The sequence below is a fragment of the Pteropus medius genome, unplaced genomic scaffold (assembly GCF_902729225.1).
Source record: "Pteropus medius unplaced genomic scaffold, Ma_sr-lr_union100, whole genome shotgun sequence".
NCBI lineage: Eukaryota > Metazoa > Chordata > Mammalia > Chiroptera > Pteropodidae > Pteropus > Pteropus medius.
Genome location: NW_024354360.1, coordinates 2,455,064 through 2,466,137, shown reverse-complemented (window position 1 = coordinate 2,466,137; position 11,074 = coordinate 2,455,064). Strand labels below are relative to the sequence as shown.

General features: G+C 43.2%; 1 pseudogene; it reads right to left on the bottom strand.

Annotated features, from left to right (window-relative positions):
* Nucleotides 1-9,882: 9,882 nt before the first annotated feature.
* On the bottom strand, nucleotides 9,883-10,656 carry LOC120594122 (histone-binding protein RBBP4-like; annotated as a pseudogene).
* Between the last annotated feature and the right edge of the window lie 418 nt (nucleotides 10,657-11,074).

Genomic DNA, 11,074 nt, shown 5'->3' with positions numbered 1-11,074 from the left:
TCTTCTCTTTGGTTTGGTTTTTGACCTGGAACATTGTCAACATATCAAGTCAGCCTTTATTGTTTGTTTTTAAGCCAATAAAACACAAAATGGCATTTTCTTTGTTGCTCAATTCAGTTTTCATTTGATGATTCTACCCTCCCCTCCCCCAAATCAAACTAAGAAATTCCTGGCAGAGTCCTTCGAGTTTGAAATGTTCTTTGCACAAGCGAAGAGGTTAAAAACAATGCAGACACATACTACAGAGCCTCATTGGAGGGAGTATGGTAGAAAAAAAATATGTGAAATATCTTTAAATGTGTGAAAAATCTTAGAAGTAGATGGGCACTAAGTTCACACTGTTTCTTATTGATGTTTGCTAAACCGAGCTGCGAGAGGTTGTGTGGGGGAGAGACCTGGGGAGATGGGCGGGAGGCAAACGCGGAATGCTGTGAAATCTCAAGGTGACATTTTTCTCCTTCAGCTAGCTGACTAGATCACTCAGTCTCCCCACTTCTCTCCCTCCTGCTTCCCTTCTTTCCTAGTCCAAAGGACCCTCTCAAGCTTCTTTGAGCCTGTATTCTAATTTACTCTCTCTTCCAAATGGAATCCACTTCTCCCAGCTAAGCTGTGTATTGTAGTTTTATGGCAACCAAACCCACTTTATTTCTACTTAAAGAACTGCCTGCTCTATTTACCATCATTCCCTAGGAACTTAACCTCATTTAAAGGCTAATTTTCCCTTGCATTATGGAGTTACAGGGTGCCTCAAAGCCTCTGTCTCACTAGTTGGCATTCAGCCATCTTGTGGGTCTCTCCTGGACCTTCAGAGCTTGGTTCCAAGGCCTGAAGGCGAGTCCTGATGAGTGATGTGTTTCCATGTGCGCTGCCTTCAGCCAGTGTGAGCATTCTGTACTCAGGGCTTTACAATTGGCACGTCTCAACATTCCTGAAATCCCAGAGAGGATCTCAAAATAGAATAAGAAATGAGAATTTAAATTAGAAGCAACAGCCCGTGCAAGGGCTGCCAGCTTTGGGTAGAGTGGGTCTTGATCCCCCTCTCCTATGAAGGGCCTTATTTTCTGCATGGTTTTGCAATGCAGGAGCCCTCCTCCTTCACGCACCACTTAGACTGGCCTGTTTTATAGGAAAGAGGGTGTCCAGTCACTGCAGTTGGTGTGAGCATCCCCAGATCTTTTGAAGAGTGAGAAGAATACTTGGGTCCTTTAGAGATCTTCTGTGCAATGGCTAAACTAAACTTCCTTTGTTTCAGCCACCAAATAGGAAGAAATGGATGCAGGAAAATGAGAGTGTCTGAAAATTTGCCTTCTCGTCTTGGGTCTGAGGCCTTATGACAGATTCCAGATGGCTGCACCATGGAAGAATGTCACCTCTCCTGTTGGTAGGGGAACGTAAGACTCCATTTCCACATGTGGCCAATGTCATAGTGGCAAGTGGCAGAGGGAGGCCCCAACAAAGGGCTGTCTGGGGAAAAGGCAAGCTCTTGCCGTGCTCTGGAAGGTGGTGCCTCCTCCGCCTGGCCTAGGATGTGTGCCAGCAGTGGCTGTTGGCTCTCTAGACTCTGCTGCATTTGGGTCTGTGTCTCAGCTCCCGTCTCCACCCTCCTCAGCCCACGGGTAGGAGGAAAACTACCTCTCACCATGGGTGCCAGGGGCACATTGCCAGGCCCATAGCTCCATCATGCTCTGAGTGAGCTTACTTAATAGATTACACATCTCTCTCTTCATCTCAGTCTCACCACAAACAATAGCGTTAGCATCTTTCTCTTATACGCTTTGGAAAATGCTGGCCAACTCTCTTTAAAAATGCTGAGCTCATGGGTTTCACCTCTCTTCTTTACTGCCTCCTGTCTTCTGAGAAGAAATTAGTAACTGGTTTGAAGCATAGAATGAGATGTTAGGATGCACAAAACAAACTTTCTAGACTTTAATTCTCTTCTGTGGCTTTTGCTGTAGTCTAGTGTCTGCTGCTGGTGAAGAAGGTGGCTCTGAGCCCTGTGCTGTACTCCCACCACTTTATTCCCTCTACACTAGGAGTCCCAACCTCTGTGGCCTGTTAGGAACCAGTCCGCACAACAGGAGGCAAGTGGCAGGCAAGTGAGCAAGCTTCATCGGTACTTGCAGCCATTCCCCAGTGCTTAGCATCACCGCCTCAGCTCCACCTCAGATCATCATGCATTAGATTCTCATAGGAGTACCTGTCACTGGTGCCAAAAAGGTTGGGGACCACTTCTCCACACCATCTCCCCCAGATGCCTGCTGCAGATATCCTTAAGGGTCCCCAAAGACACAAGAGGTTTAATGCAGGGCTACCCAGGACTGAGCAAAGATATGCTGGGTCCTTTCCATGCCTGGTGTCCAGCCTCAAGGTGAATGCTTTGCTTAAGGAAAGTTCCCATGGAAGCAGAGTTCCAGGAATTGACATACTCTTAGCACATCTACAAAGCCCTTCAAGACTCATGTCCCAGGGCCTGGTCCGCTGGGCTAGTGCAGGAAATGCACATTTCTGATGGAGGACTGAAGGACTCTGCAGGTGCCAGTGTCTGCTAAGCCTTTCCTCTTTCTTGTCAGTCTCTGTCCTCAGTGCTTTACTCAGTCTACCTTACTTCAGAGCAGATAATCCTCTTGACTTATCCATGTAGATACTGCCAAGTGTAAGATGCTTCTACCAGCACCCTCCACCCCTAAGTCATGGACCTTTCCTTCAGTTAATGTTTTGAAATTCAATTTCGCCTGGTACCACCCAGGATTTACCCCAGCTGGAGCCCCCTCTGCATTGTCTCCTTTCAAATTCTGCACGACCCTGGAAGTGACTCTTCGGTTTTCTGAGGTGGGGGGTTTTGAGGTGTCCGTGCTCTCCTGCCCTCTCCAGACAGAGTCCTTTGTTAGGACACCTTGGAAAGCAGTGGCAGGCAGGAGAAAATGCATGATACTTACTATGAAAACAACATAAATGAGTTTGGTTTGTATGGAATTTATAGTGTTAAGATAACTCTCAGTAGGCTGAAGGTTTTGCACTTTGTGCTAAACATTTCAGGCATTGAATACGTGTTGATGTAAGTGGGTCTTTGCCTGTGAGCTGGAGCCAGTGGAGCCATTCCAGATTCCAGTTGCACGAATGTCATCACCCCTGGACCGCTGTGTGATGCTGCAGGTTTCGGGAGCATGTGTGTAGCCCTGACGACGGGAGTGGACCAGAACGTGAAAGACTTTGATAGCTCTGAAAACTCTAATTTCCTCAGCATAACACAGGGAAAAATGGTAGTCTCTACCAAGTAGAGTTCTGAAAATGAAATGTGCTCAGCCCAGAGTTTGAGAAAAAGTGAATCTTCAAAAATTGTCATTTATTAGTAAGTTCTTTACTACTGATGTTTAACTTTTTTACTCAAAGTTTGGAGCTTTGGTGTTATTCTCTGCAGAAAAAGTTAGTCTGTGCTTTCTTAAAATCCTCTTTTACCTCAGTGCTCCACTGCTGTCCACACAATGAATAATTTTCCCCTGGAGTAGGCAGCTCTTCAATTCTAGAGAGAGGAAAAAAAAAAGAGGCTGGAGGGTTCGAGTATCTTCAGGGAAACAGGGCACCGATTGCGTGTCAGGAACCTTTCTTCTCTTACTAAGTCATGGACCTTCCAGGGTGGTGCAGAATTTGAAAGGAGACGATGCAGAGAGGGCTCCAGCTGGGGTAAATCCTGGGTGGTACCAGGTGAAATTGAATTTCAAGACATTAGCCACAAGTGGCTCCACAGTTTATATATATAAAATTTTTGAGTGAGCCAAGAATATCCAATTTTCCTTGAGAGATCTCTTTCTCTCTCTCTCTCTCTCTCTCTCTACACACATATATATGTATGTGTGTGTGTGTCTTGTAATGTGTGTGTGTGTGTGTGTGTGTGTGTGTGTGTATCTTTGAAAATATTCAGATTGGTACTTGAGATATATATCAAGGACCAATCTGAATATTTGCAAAGAAAACAAACATGAATGAATGAATAATTTTCTGTTTTCCTCAAGAGGAGGTATTCCCAGTGGTCAGAGCATGTGCTCAGAGGTGGATGACGCCCTGTCTAGATGCCAGCTCTGCTACCGATCTTGGGCAAGTTACGTGGCCTGTTTGTGTCTTCCCACTTCCACTTATATAATTGTCTTAACATCCATCTTCCAGGGGTTGTGGGGGCTGAATGAGATAATGCTAGTCACTTAGCAAGGGTGTGGTGTATTCTCTGTAAAAACCACCGGCAGCTTCCATATCACCACTAATGGCCTTCCCTGGCTCACATGGCTTCACATGAACTGCCTATTGGAAGCAAAAAGAAGATGGCTGAGTTTCAAATAGTGATGGTCATACTTCCACATATATCAATTGGCTAGCAGTATTTAAACAGAATATCTATTTATGTTCAAGTTTATATTTGAGTATCTATATGTATGCGTCATGTAGCCTGGTTGGCCCCTCTGTGGACATGTTTTGTGTAGTTAGATCTTTTCTTGCTTACTGTGTTCCTCAACAGTGAGCATTTTCCATGCCTGGTGGAGATGGTTTAAATTCTTAAAATTTTTGAGTGAACTAAGGACATCCAATTGTCTTTCTCCTCTACTGCATTCCTTACTAGGAGGAAAAAAATAGGCCCAATGAATATCTTTTTGAGCTTTCTGAAAATAAATAATTTCTGGGCTGAGAGCTAGCTGGAGAAATGTCAGTGTAAATGTTAATTAGAGGGCTAAGTTAACAATGCAGACCAAGAAAAGGATCAGAAAACTAACCCTTTCTACCAGTGCTAGAGACGTTTGTCCTCTAGGTAAAAACCAGTCCAAGAAAATAAATACAATTAGAGATTGTGTACGTACAGCTGACTCTTGAACAACTCAGGGGTTAGAGGCACTGACCTCCGTGCAGTGGGAAATCTGCGTGTAACTTTTGGACCCCGCTTAAGACTTAACTACTAATAGCCTATTGTTGACTGGAAGCCTTACTGATAACAGTTGATTGACACATATTTTTTTATGTTATATGTATTATATACTATATTCTTACAATAAAGTAAGCTAGATAAAAGAAAATATTATTAAGAAAATCATAAAAATGAGAAAATACACTTATAGCACAGTATGTATTTACTGAAAAAAAATTCGCATGTAAGTGGATCTGTGCAGTTGAAACCTGTGTCCAAGGGTCAGCTTATTTTGAAGAGCAGTGATGGCTCAGGCCTGCACCCATTCAATTCTAGAGAGAGGGAAAAAAAAGAGGCTGGAGGGTTCAAGTGTCTTCAGGGAAACAGGGCACCGATTGCGTGTCAGGAACCTGTCTGCTTACTCTGCCATGATGATGCCCTCTCTGAGCTGTTTTTCTCTTGTTTTCTGAGGCGTTGGGAAAGGAACACTGTGTGAGGCCACTTTATCGTTTCCCAGGGCTTTGATCACCAGCGTTTACAAGTGCAGGAGACTCTGTCGAAGACATGTACTTATTGTTGCTGTGTTATTCATTGCCACAGAATCTGAGTTTTTCTGAGAAAGAGGCCAGTGGCAAAGAGTTCGTAACTTCATCTGAGTCGATTAAACGATGTTCTTATTATAAACCAGAGGCAAGGATCACATCTAGGGAGCAAGTTATGTCAGGCCCCAAACAGGAGCAAGCTGATCTGAAGACAAAACTTGGCAGGACTAGAGTTGGGCTCTGGGAAGCAGACTGGCAGGACTTCTGGAAGGCAGCAGGGTTGGCAGTGACTGGGAGTGGGAGAGGATGCCAGGCAGGGGAACTAGTGTGGCATACTCCCAGGGAAGGGACAGCTTGGTGTTCTGATGACTGGAGCAGTGCTGCCCAACAGAAATACAACATGAGCCATGTATAAACGTTATAGTTTTTAATAGCCATGTTAAAAAAAAAAAGTGAAATTAATTTTAATAATATACTTGATATATACAAACTATGATTATTTCATCATCCCATCAATATAAAAAAGTCTTTCTTTTCCAACTAAGTCCTCCAAGTTTTACCTTCAGAGCACATCCCAGCATGAGCAGCCACTTTCCAAGGCTCAGAGCCACACGTGGCCGGTGGCTGCACATGGGCAGTGTAAGGATGGAGGCTGAGTACACTTTCACAGAGACGGGCATTGCTAGTCCTCCATGTCCCCGGGAAGATGAACACAGCCACACAAGTGCTCAGTGCAGTGAGCATGGCCTTCCTAGGTTAGCAAAGTGTTCATGGGTGACACACTTCTACCTCTTTGCTCCCAGCCTTCTGGGTTCCATCAGTGTGGGGCCCCGTAACTTCCTAGTCACACCTGTTGTCTGCTTACTCTGCCCGGCTCATGTGGCTCTCTCTCCATGGAGACACCCCCTCATCCTTCCAACACTGAGCAAATCATCTTCTGGGGATACCCGATCCACCACTCTCTCTGGTGGGGATATGGGAAATGTATGTTCCAAGAATGGCCATCACATCACACCTGTCCCAATGCTCTATTTATAATATGATGTTGACATTCCTCAAGTGTTGGGGTCTGTCTATTCCCTTGAATCTGGATTGACCTTAATGACTGCAAACAAATAGAAACATTGGAAATGACTTCTGCTGCTGCCCAGGTGAGAACATAAAGGTAATGTAGCTTTAATTTCTTGTCTCCTGAATACTTGCTCCTGCAGTCGAGTGGCCATGCTCTAAGGAACCCAGGACGACACGGCAAGGTCATGCACAGTGCTTGGGGAGTAGCCTCAGGAGAGGACTCGCTGACAGCCAGCTTCAACCACAGACATGTGTTTGAGGGAGCCTTGGATATGAGTTCAGCTGTGGACACCAAGTGGCTGCAATCTCATGAGAATGGCCTAGCTAAATGCAGTCAACCTCTAGAACCAGGAGAGAATAATAAAGCAATCATTGGTGTCATAAGTAAATCATCCTTGCTTTAAGTCATTAAATATTGGAGTAGTGGATGCCCCTTCCTACTGCCCCTGTCTTCATGAGGGTCCTCGACCACTGCCCCCTCCTCCCGAAAGAGGGGTGTGAATGCATGTCTACTTTTCCCTAAAATATACTTATCATGACAGAGGTGGGGCCTTGTGGGGTGGGCAGCCTTCAATGCCGTCAGTACATATTTGTTGTATGAATAAATGGATCAGTATATGTTGATGTGGAAGCACACAGGCTTGTGTTCTCTGCTTGCCTCTTCCTATTAACCCTATAAAGTGAGGAAACTGAGGCCTGAGAGGCCGAGGCGACTGATCCAGTGTGGCTACCTGGCTACCTTGGGTTTGCTTTCATGATTCCACCATCAAATATCTGTGGCGAGTATTTCCACTGCTCTGGAGGCTGGCGATCTGGATTCTAGCCTGTTAATCTGAGTGTCAGTCCTGCAGCCACTGTTCTGATGCAGTTGTTGCAAGTTCATGGGCAAAAGGCAGAGATTTTGATGAACTTTCCCAAGGTGACTCCTCCATGGTGTTTTCAAACCCAGCTTCACAAGAAATCCAGGTGAGCTTTGAAAATGTAGCCTGTCAGGCGTCACTCCCAGAAACTCAGATGTAGGCCACGTGCTGCTCAGGAGCCGTACTTTTTAACAAGCTCCTTGAACCTGTCAAGAACCAAGCCATGAGGGACATTCAGCCATGGTTTTATGTCTGACATTTTATTATGGAAAATTTCAAACAAGCAGGAAAGTTGAAAGAATTGTACAGGGACCACCAATATCCTTACCACCTAGATTATGCAATTAATATTTTTCTATATATGTTTTATCATATGTCAATCCATCCATCTATCTATCATTCCATCCATCCATCCATCCATCCATCCATCCATCCATCCATCCATCCACATTCATCCATCTTGGTGTAAATTCCAGTATACTCCATCCCCTAAACCCTTCCTGCTCAGATCTCTGATTTCCTGCAAACAAGCAAAATGTGTCCAGGCAGCAAATATTTGTGAAATCTTAAGACACAATGCCAAGCTCACAGGCTAACACTGTTTTCTCTACCTCGTTGAATTCTAGTGGGGAGTGACTTGTTTGTCTCTCTGACCTGTTTTAACCCATTTCTGATACAGGTTTCTTTTATTCCAATTGATATGTAAGTAAAGATAAAAAGGAACAAACATGAAAAACACATACATAATGTAAAAATAATCTCATTGTTTCTGAGAGTGTTTTGCCTCATTCTCTGTGTTGTTCTTATTCTTGTTCTAAGTGGAGTCTTTCTGAGATTCAGCTGTCCTTGGTCTTGTCTGTGCTTGGGCACAGTGGGTACACCCTCAACTCGCTCTTGATGTTACTTTAGAGCTGTCACATTTGCAAAGGTCTGTACTAGCTGCCCAATCTTTCTGGAGCTCCAGAGGTCTTTGGCCAATGATATTTCAGAAATGTGGGAAGAATGTATGAGGAAATGCAGGTCACCTGAGAATTTGAAAGCAACGTGAAGATTCACAACACAATACTTGGAGCCTATCCATTTGTGCTCAGAAAGCTCTTATGGGATCATGACATCATTTAACTGAACTATCAAAGTTCATTACCAGAAAGCTTTGCAGAAGGATTGCCTCAGGGCAGATAACACCTCCATCAAGAAAGAGAAGCAAGAAAATCTTAAAGCAAAACAAAATGTTAGAAGCAAGGTGAGCATTAATTGTTGCCTTTTCTAGCAGGTATCATGGTCTTATCAGCAAAGGAGGGGAACTGCTTGTGCTTGACCTGTAGCTCTGCCCAGAGCCCTGGTCTGTGCATTCTCGTGTCAGCCTTTGAGTTCAGACCAAGCGTGCACTTCCTCTGGTTAAATTACCAAACCCCCTTTATGAACATGGAAACTGATTTGCCTGCTAGTATGTGAATCTGAAGCATGGCTGGGCCTGATAGTCAAGGGAAGAAAGAACTCACAACAGAATTTAATATCTGATAAGTAACATTCTTTTTAAAATTTTTGTTTTCAGTTTCGGAGTTGACATTCAATATTATTTTACATTAGTTTCAGGTGTATGGCATAGTGGTTAGACGTTTACATAATTTATGAAAGGATCCCCCTGAATTGTCTACTACACTCCTGGCACTATACATGGTTATTATGATATTATTGACTATATTCCTTATGCTGTGTTTCATATCCCCATGACTTGATAGTTTTGTAACTACCAATTGTATCTTTTTTTCTTTTTATGTTGAAAAGCAATTTATTCCATTATAAGCACTTACACAGTTAATCAGAGAGTAACAGGCCTGGTGGTGAAACAGGTCACCCAAAACAGAGATGGTATCAAACTAATGGTCAAGGAGTAACTCCTAAAAAAAAGCAACTCTTATCCAGAATTAATTTAATTTTAAAAACAAAACAAGCTATCAATTCACTCTTCTCAACTTAACTGGACTGTCTACCTGTGATATGACTGTCAGGTAAAAACATACATCTTTACAACTTGGTGGTCCCAAGTTCTTTTAAAAAATCATTTCACAGAAAGGAAAGAAGTAATATGAAAACAGCTCAAGAAATACAATAACAAGCAAAAATATATGGAGAAAGAGGAACACGTAGTTCTGAAGTAACTCAAGAAACTGAGAGGAGACTGGTCTACATAGGAAAATGCGCATCCTGGAAAGTCAGGTGTGAAGATTTTAGAGTAGGAATTTATATGACTCGAATCTCCCTTATTTCCTGAATAAAAATGACATCTTGCAGTACGCATACTTCATGGCTCAGACACTTACCTCACTTGGCTCTATTCCTTAGTTACTTCTAGCCTTTACTTAAATGAGTTTGAAAAACTTGGGGATATAGCATAAGAAGAAAAATAAAATAACCACACACAATAATCCCCTTCTGGTGGCTACTTTAGATCTTTGTTACTAGAAAATTCCTGAAGAAAATTTAAATATAAGTCTGTAGCTTTGTTGAATCAGGTCCCCTAGACCATAAGTTTCTGATCATCATCCATTGACCCAAACAGAGACTCATGGAGTGGATGCTAGGAAACATCTTCTACTGCTGCTGAATGTCCTGTAAAGATAGTCTTCATATCCACAACTTTTCCTTCCTTTGGAACAGCAATGGTGTCCCATAGGCAGATAGTGTGGTCATCTGAAGCACTAAGTAAGTGCCCACTCAGATATGGTTTCCAAGAAAGCCCATAGCCTTCCTTCTGATGTCCATGGAGATGCAAGTCTGGGTTGCACTCTCCAGAAGGATCTGGTTTAGAAGGATGTTTTGTATAGTCAAAAACAAGAACATCACTGGATGGAGTCTTCGTTGCAATGATACAAGTGTTCTGGGGTATATAGTGTGCACTGTTTACTTCTCCTTCATGGTTGATCTTCATTTCTATCTCAGTCTTTCCACTAACAGAGCCAAAACCTCCAAATTCTCCTTTCTCACTGTCATAGTGTGAAGCATCAAACTGAGCGTATTCATTAGGGAGCTGCACACTGATTACCACAAGGTGGTTTTGCTCATCCGATGTGTGTGTCCTTAGGACGAGTTGATGAATGCTGAAATCTTTCCCTTCTGGTCTGGTCACATCTGGAAGCCACTGTTAGGCTGAGCTACTCCAGAGCATGGGTCATCACTGAATTGTAAAGAAAAAGGATGTTCTTTTTCCATATTTTGTACTCTTCGTTGATCACACATTCTTCTATTGTATCATCAAAGGCTGCTTCCTTGTCGGCCATGGCAGGCAGGCAAGCCAGAGAGATCCCCGGATTGAGTGTTGCGGGAGGGGCGGAGAGGTTGCTGGCTATCGCTCTGCATGCCAGCGGCCTCTTCAATTATACTTCTTAATCTCTTCACCTTTTTCACCCAGCCCCCCAATCCCCTTCCATCTGGCAATCACCAGTTTGTTCTCTGTATCTATGACTCTGTTTCTGTTTTGTTTGTTCATTTGCTTTGTTCTTTAGATTATACGTATAAGTGAAATCATAAAGCATTTGTCTTTCTCTGACTTATTTCACTTACCATAATACCCTCTAGGTCCATCTATGTCGTTGGAAATAGTAAGATTTTATTTTTTTATAGCAAAATGATAGTCCGTTGTATATATGTACCATACCTTCTTTATGCAGTGGTCTATTGATAAGCATTTAGGTTGCTTCCATGTCTTGGCT